The sequence below is a fragment of the Engraulis encrasicolus genome, chromosome 24 (genome assembly GCF_034702125.1).
Source record: "Engraulis encrasicolus isolate BLACKSEA-1 chromosome 24, IST_EnEncr_1.0, whole genome shotgun sequence".
In the NCBI taxonomy this organism is placed as follows: Eukaryota; Metazoa; Chordata; class Actinopteri; order Clupeiformes; family Engraulidae; genus Engraulis; species Engraulis encrasicolus.
The window spans coordinates 23,170,457-23,180,456 of NC_085880.1; the positions used below are offsets into that span (position 1 = coordinate 23,170,457).

General features: G+C 40.6%; 1 protein-coding gene and 1 long non-coding RNA gene across 2 annotated transcripts in view; both read left to right on the plus strand.

Annotated features, from left to right (window-relative positions):
* LOC134441740 (VPS10 domain-containing receptor SorCS3-like) overlaps positions 1 to 10,000 on the plus strand; it is a 105,111-nt gene that overhangs the window by 1,071 nt on the left and 94,040 nt on the right. The window lies entirely within an intron of this gene.
* LOC134441369 (uncharacterized) lies at positions 6,127 to 8,358 on the plus strand. Its single transcript, XR_010033153.1, has 3 exons — positions 6,127 to 6,186; positions 7,404 to 7,588; positions 8,002 to 8,358. It is a non-coding gene; the product is annotated as an uncharacterized LOC134441369 (long non-coding RNA).

The window sequence follows — 10,000 nt, forward strand, 5'->3', positions numbered from 1 at the left end:
AAGTTGAGGTAGCTTCGCCATGAATCCATGATTTATTCCTTCTCCGAGTGATACTGACATGTTTGATTTAGCTTATGACAGAATGGCTGCAGGCTTGTCAACCTGGGACATTCCGAGAAAGGAACACTCCAACACTCCATTGCTCATTACCATAAAATAAACTGACTGTTGGCCAATTTGCTTCGCTCTCCCGCATAATCACTTTATCAGTCGTCAACCCCACCAAAATCTCTTTGGTTGCTTGTGTTGTGCACAGCCCATTAGGGTGGTTAGTCAGCTGTTACGTGTAGTAGGTTATGCATCAGCCATTACTGTAGTGCACTGGGTGACGGTCAGGAGTTATATGATGTCAAGTCGAGTTATGTATATCTACATTACTGTAATATGCACAAGGGGCGATGGAGATCCGTTACATGTACGTAATAGGTAATGCATCTGTAAAATGCACAAGAGGGATGGTGATTAGTTACAAGTAGTAGTTTATGCACCATGACTGTAATATGCAGAGATGGAGAGCTGTTACATATACCTAGGTTGTGCATCATATATGACTCTAATTTTCATAGTATACTATGATGGTGAGAGGTTTTAGACCTGCATTTGGAGGTTGTATACATTGCTGTAGAACAGTGTTTCTCAAACTTTTTCAGACCAAAGACCACCTCGTCGTCCCCCAAAAATGTTCAGGGAAAAATGTTCAGCTATGTTTAGCTTTCTAATTATGTTACAAATATTACTGCTACCTTGTCTTGGAAAAGTAGAAATCCCCTTGCGGAGCACCTGAGCTCTGTCGCGGACCACCAGTGGTCCCCGGACCACACTTTGAGAATCACTGGTGTAGAACATCCCAGGGTGATGATGTTCTGGAGTTATGTGTTATAGGTTATGCATCATACATGACTGTAATACGCAGCCTCGCATCACCACTATTTTTTCTATTATTTTATATTCAGTCTTTTTTTTTCATTGTGAAATACAAATCAGTACTACTGGTCAGTCTCCATGAGTATACAGTATTTGGATGATACATTATTTAATAACCGACATACATTTTGAAATTTTTATTTAAGAAAATTGTGATTTAGAAATTAATAAGTAAACAAATATGAAAAGTGGAGACACTGTACAAGGTTTCTGCTGGACAGTGATGATATCATAGATTATGTATATTATCATTATGCAGAGTAAATAGGTAATAGAGATCAGTTGCGTATCGTGTGTAAATAGCGTATTTGTTAATGGGTTTATGTACAAAAGAATCATGTACGTAATTAAGATTGTGCAAGATATAAAGTATATTTGAGTCTATGTGTTTGATAGAGAGATGTGAATGTGCGTGTGGCTGTGTGTGTGTGTGTGTGTGTGTGTGTGTGTGTGTGTGTGTGTGTGTGTGTGTGTGTGTGTGTGTGTGTGTGTGTGTGTGTGTGTGTGTGTGTGTGTGTGCGCGCGTGTGTGTGCGCGCATGCACACATGTGTACACAGGGCCACTGACAGCTTTGCCAGAGCCCAGGACAAAGTCATCTGAATCGTCCCCCCTCACCCAATACCTGCAATGTAATGAGGACCAAATTCTGCCCCCCCGCCTCTCCCTGAGCAAGTGACTTGTTTGTCATTCCCTGTTGACTTCCCTGGGAATAGAGCAGTGTCTGGTGTTTTGCTTGCATATGTGAACACATATGACAGAGATGGAGAGATGTCTGATTGTGTGTGTGTGTTGTGTCTGTGTGTGTGTGTGTGTGTGTGTGTGTGTGTGTGTGTGTGTGTGTGTGTGTGCGCGTGTGTGTGTGTGTGTGTGTATGTGTGTGTGTGTGTGTGTGTGTGTGTGTGTGTGTGTGTGTGTGTGTGTTTGTGGCTGTGTGGCTGTTGTGAGTGCGTATGTGTGTGTGTATGTGTGTGTGTGTAGGTGTCTGATTGTTTGTGTGTGTGCTCATGTGTGTGTGTGTGTGTGTGTGTGTGTGTGTGTGTGTGTGTGTGTGTGTGTGTGTGTGTGTGTGTGTGTGTGTGTGTGTGTGTGTGTGTACACGTGCGTGCGTGCACGTGTTTGTTTGTGTGTGTGTGTGTGTGTCCCTACTGGAATGATATATTTGTGCGTGAGAAGAACAGGTTGGGTGATAAAAATATGCATATGCTATATGCAAGAGAGGTGAGGTGTGTATATGTGTGGGTAACACTTTACAATAAGGGTACATGAATACTATTGGAATTATGTTGGAAGTAATGTATGATTTATAGTTAATTAACATATGACCTATGTATGCATTGATGGTTAGTATACTAGTAATGAGAAGGGAGTCCTGCTTGGAATCATAATGACCCACTATTAACTAATTGTGAAAATCAAAGGTGAATTCATGGTGTGAGTTCCAAGTGTTAATATACCATATATTAACACTGCTGATAACACTGCTGTTAATATATTATGTGTCCAAGTGTTAATATATTCTGTATTAACACTGCCAGATCGTTCCTTATCATACAAGAATTCGACCTGGACGTGGAATTAATTGATAGACTTGGCCTACCTTATGCATGCAGCAGATGTTGAGTGTAGAAGTAAAGTGAACATGGTGGATGAAAGGTAAATTTAAAGTGCAAAATTATACTGGAAATGAATCCCATGCTAAAAATCCTGCCTTATCACAATCCAGTCGTTTCTTCTTTTCTTCTCAAGATAGTTGACTCACGTAGGCTGCGTGACACCACTGTGCCAGGAAGATGTTGCGATAGGGCACCGTTGGCTCTGCATTGTTTGAAACGTGGAGGGGTGCTTGCAACCTTCATATCGTTAACCTGCTGGCTGTGGCCTAGAAGCCGCCTCTTCTGGACACACAGTCCCTGGTGCAATGTTTTGCCACTCTGGCCAGAGATCATTTCCCACTTCACATTCTTGTGACCAGCCGCAGTCATTTGTAATATCAATATACAAGCTATCATATTATGTCCCATGTGTCAAGGTCTGCTTGTTGAAAGGGGGGGGGGTATTATTGGGTAGGCCTTCGTCTAAGATGATCTTGTAACCAGCACCACACAAGTAATATTTTTCTGTATGAGGTCATATCTAAAGTAATGATTAATTAATGTATTATTTAACAACCTCTTTGGAGTCATAATATAAGTCATGATGAATATGGCATTAGTTAATGTATAAAGAAGAGATATTCCAAGTGTGTTAATATATACTCACAAAAGATTTTACGCTTAACTACTGAATCTTTGCCCCTTATTCTGCGGTCATGACATGATAATGAGTACTATAGCATTAGCTAATACATGAAGAAGTGATATTCAGAATGTGTTACTATGTACTCAGAGAAGAACTTCTGATTAACTAACATCATCAATAAAAACACCAGTTTGTGTACAAATTTTAATAAGCAAAAATGTTAAACAAGGGATCACACAATAACATACCACAGGCTTACATACATTTATCCAGAGAGAGAGAGAGAGAGAGAGAGAGAGAGAGAGAGAGAGAGAGCGACAGACAGACAGACAGACAGACCTACCGAGCAACCGACCGAGCCACACACACACACACACACACACACACACACACACACACACACACACACACACACACACACACACACACACACACACACACACACACACACACACACACACAGCCATTCTCCTGAAAATGTCCAAAAGATGAGTCCATGGTTTACAGATGCAGAGCAAGATGCATTGTCCTATATAAAACTCGGAAAGTCCAAGTTGCATGGTCCACAGAGAAAGCTGGGGTTGACATACTGGGAGGCGCACAAGGTGTTTGTATCCGCAAACCAGCCAATGCACTCCTGTAAGCGCCCCATTGGACACTGATGACGGTGGTAACCGGACGCACGTGTTTAACCACACCAGCTTCTCCTCACCAGCCACAAGACAGGACGTTTCTGGTGGTCACCAACTCCTAATATTCTTAAAACCCACTTTTTTTCCGTCGCCATGTTGCACCGGCCCTTCTGTGGTGATACTGTAAATATACAAGAAAGTAAAGTAAGTGAGTAAGTAAGTACATTTTATTTATAAAGCACATAAACAGTACAAAACTGACCAAAGTGATACAGATATTAAAAGGAGAAGGGAAAAATGTCAGATAAAAACCATGCAGCTTGGCCTGCATGTTTTTTGAAAATATGCAGCACCATGGGTGACATCATCAAAGTTTAAGGTGGTCCAACAACATGTTGCTGTACTGCTTCACAGTGGTACCTCTCCAGCCCCCCAGGGGAGGTTGAGATGGCTGCGGTGCTTAGTTGCCTTTAGGGGGCATTAGTCTACTTTATTTTTTCAATACTAACGGGGACGTTGGCAGGCTTATGGGGGTTTTGGGATGCTCACCTTGCTTTTATTACGGAAACAACTTTCAGCAAACTGTCAACGATCTCCAACCATTTGACCATGGCATCTTATGTGGGCATTTATTGCATGATTGCAAATCCATCCGACTGTTCCAGCCATCTTTGACCGTGTCCGGGAACTCCTCGCAACTCCATCCTGCATCATGTCACTCTTTCTAAGCACAAAACCTGAAAGAAACTGACCAAAGGCAGAATAGAAAAAATAATTAAACATATAGTCAGTAGACAACACAGCACTGTAGTCTAAAATTCCCTCGTAAAGACAGTCTAACCCCTTCATATTAAACTATTAGAGGCAATTTCTGGCAATATAATTTCTAAAGAAAAAGTTTATGTAGTTTAGGACACTACATCTACATCTTGAGAAATGGCCGCCACATTGAATTATCTTGTGGTCAGTGTTTTTTTTTTCCTGAAGTGTGACCCTTAGAGAATATTTCAGCTAAATTCCATGTCTTTACACCAAAGTAAGTGGCTTTTACAGTAACTATTAGTAGCAGAGACGGCCATCTGAAAAATGGGCGCCATACTGACTTTAAGTGTGGCCAACATTTTTTTCCCTAAAAAGTGACCCTCAGATAGTATTTCAGTCATATTGCATTTTTTAACCAAAGTAAATGGTTTTATACTAACCATTCAATAGCAGTGGCAGCCATCTTGGAAAATGCTGCCTATATTACAATGTTGTGTGGCCCGCTTTTTTATTAAAGAAAGTGACCCTCAGAAAGTATATTTGACAAATTCCATGCATTTATACCAAAGTGTATGACTATGTCACTAAGCTGCTCTAGTACATCTAGCAGAAATTCACCCCTTTCAACTCCCCTCCACAGGCACACACAGAAGTCATAAGTCCATTGGAGAGGAATTCTGCCAGTTCTACTCTACTGGCTGGTAATCTTATTTGCTACTGGTTTGTCAAATTATTACGCTTCCAAAAGTGACCACTGGGGGGCTTAAATACAGTATATTATATTGCAATTCAGTGGTAGGGCATGGCAAGCCACCTCTTCAAACAAGTTTTCTTGACTGGGATGTGCACGACAGGCTGATAGGCCTAATGGAACAACACCATAGATTTCATTTCTACAGGCCTCACTAGGCTAAAAACAGAGATCCAGAAACACAACAGAAGCATATTGTCTTTCTTGTATTTTACATAATATGTTTTTGTGAAAATGATAGACAAACACATAGGCCTACAAAACATGTATTAAAGTTTCTAAGCTTAAATGAAGAACCATGAATTAAGCTTACTGTAGCTGAGTTGCACCAAGTGTTTGCTCAGCCATTATCCAAACTACTTCGTTTTAATTGGAATTTTGAAGTTACTAAAATTAATATATGAACTACCAGCATGAAATACACTACAAATGAGATGAATTATTCAAAATAAAGTACTCACAGGAGCTGCTTGAACAAGCACGTTGTAGGGGTGGCAAAGAGAGCTGTCGGCATCGTTGTGGCACGGTCGAAATGGCTACAATAACACTTCCGCTCGTAACTTCCTGTTCAAATCTTTTGTCAAAATAAAAGTCACGAATAGCTTGGTGATTACATTAGTTTTACCACAACCGTAAATGCTGCTGACTATTGCATATAATGAAAATCAAAATGATGCATTTCGATTTTCCTTTCATGCAATGTGCACTATTTACAATTGTGGTAGAACTAATGTAATTAAAAAGCTATTCGTGACTTGTATTGTGAGTTGAACAGGAAAGTGAGAACAAAGGCGTTGTTGTAGCCATTTTGGCCATGCTACAACGATGCAGACAGCTCTCTTTGTCACTCCTACAACGTGCTTGTTCAAACAACTCATGTAAGTACTTTATTTTGCATAATTCGTCTTATATGTAGTGTATTTCATGCGGGTAGTTCATATATACATTTTAGTAGCTTAAAAATTCCAATTAAAACGAAATAGTTTGGATAATGGCTGAGCAAACACTTGGTGTAACTCAGCTACAGTAATTAATGGTTCTTCATTTAACAGCTATGATACATGTTTTGTAGGTTTATGTGTTCGTTTATCAATTTCACAAAAATGATTCAGTAAAATACAAGAAAGACAATATGCTGCTGTGGTGTTTCCAGATCTCTGTTTTTAGCCTAGTGAGGCCAATACAAATTCCTAGCCTGTAGAAATGAAATCTATGTCGTTCCATTATCTCAACCTGTAGTGCACATCCCAGCAAAAAATAAATAAATAAAATAACATGTTTGAAGAGGTGGCTTGCCATGCCTTACCATTGAAATGCAATACTGTATTTAAGCCCCTAGTGGTCACTTTTGGTAGCATCATTTGACAAACCAGTAGCAAATAAGAACACTACCAGCCAGTGGAATAGAACTGACATAACTCCTCTCCAATGGACTTGTGACTTCTATGTGTGCCTGTAGAGTGGAGTTGAGAGGAGTGAATTTCTGCTAGATCTACTAGAGCAGCGCAGTGACATAATCGTACACTTTGGCATAAAAGCATGGAATTTGGCAAATCACTCCAAGGGTCACTTTTTTAATAAAAAAAGCTGGCCACACAAAATTGTAATATAGCCGGCATTTTTCAAGATATCTGCCACTGCTATTAAAGGGTTATAAAACCCTTTACTTTGGTTAAAAATGTAAATGGCTGAAATATTCTCTACGGGTCACTTTTTAGAAAAAAAAATGCTGGCCTCACTTAAAGTCAATATGGCACCCATTTTTCAAGATGGCCGCCTCTCTGGTTACTGTAAAAGCCACTTACTTTGGTATAAAGACATGTAATTTAGCTGAAATACTCTCTAAGGGTCACACTTCAGGGAAAAAAATCACTGGGCACAAGAAAATTCAGTATGGCGGCCATTTCACAAGATGTAGATGTAGTGTCCTAAACTCCATACACTTTTTCTTTAGAAATGATATTGGCAGAATTTGCCAGTAATAGTTTAATGTGAATGGGGTTATACTGTCTTTACGAGGGAATTTTAGACTATAGTGCTGTGTTGTCTACTGACCATATGTTTAATTATTTTTTTATATTCTGCCTTTGGTCAGTTTCTTTCAGGTTTTGTGCTTTAGGCAGAGTGACATGATGCAGGATGGAGTTGCGAAGAGTTCCAGGACACGGTCAAAGATGGCTGGATCATGCAATAAAGGCCCACATGAGACGCCATGGTCAAATGGTTGGAGATCGTTGAGAGTTTGCAGCTATTGATGAAAGTTGTTGTAATAATAGCAAGGTGAGCCTCCCAACGCCCCCTTCTCTTCATCATGAGCCTCCCAACACCTACTTGACCTCATCATAAGCCTGCAAACGCCCCACTTAGTATTTAAAAAATTAAGTAGACGAATGCCCCCTAAAGGCAACTAAGCACCGCAGCCATCTCAACCTCCCCTGGGGGGCTGGAGAGGTGTCACTGTGAAGCAGTACAGCAACATGTTGTTGGACCACCTTAAGCTTTGATGATGTCACCCATGGTGCTGCATATTTTCAGAAAACTTGCAGGTCAAGCTGCATGGATTTTATCTGAAATTGTTCCCTTCTCCTTTTAATATCTGTTCATCACTTTGGTCAGTTTTGTACTGTTTTATGTGCTTTTTAAGTAAAATGTACTTACTTACTCACTTACTTTACTCTCTTGTGTATTTACAGTATCACCACAGAAGGGCCGGTGCAACATGGCGACGGAAAAAAGTGGGTTTTGAGAATATTAGGAGTAGGTGACCGCCAGAAACATCCTGTCTTGTGGCTGGTGTGGTTAAACACGTGTGTCCGGGAACCACCGTCATCAGTGACCAATGGGGCGCTTACAGGAGTGCATTGGCTGCGACAGGCACTTCACAGTGAACCACTGTCAGTAGTTTGCGGATCCAAACACCTTGCGCGCCTCCCAGTATGTCAACCCCAGCTTTCTCTGTGGACCATGCAACTTGGACTTTCTGAGTTTCATATAGGACAATGCATCTTGCTCTGCATCTGTAAACCATGGACTCATCTTTTGGACATTTTCAGGAGAATGTGTGTGTGTGTGTGTGTGTGTGTGTGTGTGTGTGTGTGTGTGTGTGTGTGTGTGTGTGTGTGTGTGTGTGTGTGTGTGTGTGTGTGTGTGTGTGTGTGTGTGTGTGTGCGTGCGTGCGTGCGTCGGTCGGTCGGTTGGTCGGTCGGTCTGTCGCTTTCTCTCTCTCTCTCTCTCTCTCTCTCTCTCTCTCTCTCGCTCTCGCTCTCTCTCTCTCTCTCTCTCTCTATGGATACATGTATGTAAGCCTGTGGTATGTTATTGTGTGATCCCTTGTTTAACATTTTTGCTTATTAAAATTTGTACACAAACTGGTGTTTTTATTGATAATGTTAGTTAATCAGAAGTTCTTCTCTGAGTACATAGTAACACATTCTGAATATCACTTCTTCATGCATTAGCTAATGCTATAGTACTCATTATCATGTCATGACTGCAGAATAAGGGGCAAAGATTCAGTAGTTAAGCGTAAAATCTTTTGTGAGTATATATTAACACACTTGGAATATCTCTTCTTTATACATTAGCTAATGCCATAGTCAGCATGACTTATATTATGACTCCAAATATGTTGTTAAATAATACATTAATTAATCATTACTTTAGATATGACCTCATACAGAAAAATATTACTTGTGTGGTGCTGGTTACAAGATCATCATAGACGAAGGCCTACCCAATAATACCCCCCCCCCCTTTCAACAAGCAGACCTTGACACATGGGACATAATATGATATAGCTTGTATATTAATATTACAAATGACTGCGGCTGGTCACAAGAATGTGAAGTGGGAAATGATCTCTGGCCAGAGTGGCAAAACATTGCACCAGGGACTGTGTGTCCAGAAGAGGCGGCTTCTAGGCCACAGCCAGCAGGTGAACGATATGAAGGTTGCAAGCACCCCTCCACGTTTCAAACAATGCAGAGCCAACGGTGCCCTATCGCAACATCTTCCTGGCACAGTGGTGTCACGCAGCCTACGTGAGTCAACTATCTTGAGAAACGACTGGATCGTGATAAGGCAGGATTTTTAGCATGGGATTCATTTCCAGTATAATTTTTCACTTTAAATTTACCTTTCATCCACCATGTTAACTTTACTTCTACACTCAACATCTGCTGCATGCATAAGGTAGGCCAAGTCTATCAATTAATTCCACGTCCAGGTCGAATTCTTGTATGATAAGGAACGATTTGGCAGTGTTAATACAGAATATATTAACACTTGGACACATAATATATTAACAGCAGTGTTATCAGCAGTGTTAATACATGGTATATTAACACTTGGAACTCACACCATGAATTCACCTTTGATTTGCACAATTAGTTAATAGTGGGTCATTATGATTCCAAGCAGGACTCCCTTCTCATTACTAGTATACTAACCATCAATGCATACATAGGTCATATGTTAATTAACTATAAATCATACATTACTTCCAACATAATTCCAATAGTATTCATGTACCCTTATTGTAAAGTGTTACCTGTGTGTGTGGGGGGGATTGGGAGGGTGGGTATCAGTGTAATTGTGTGTGTGTGTGTGTGTGTGTGTGTGTGTGTGTGTGTGTGTGTGTGTGTGTGTGTGTGTGTGTGTGTGTGTGTGTGTGTGTGTGTGTGTGTGTGTGAG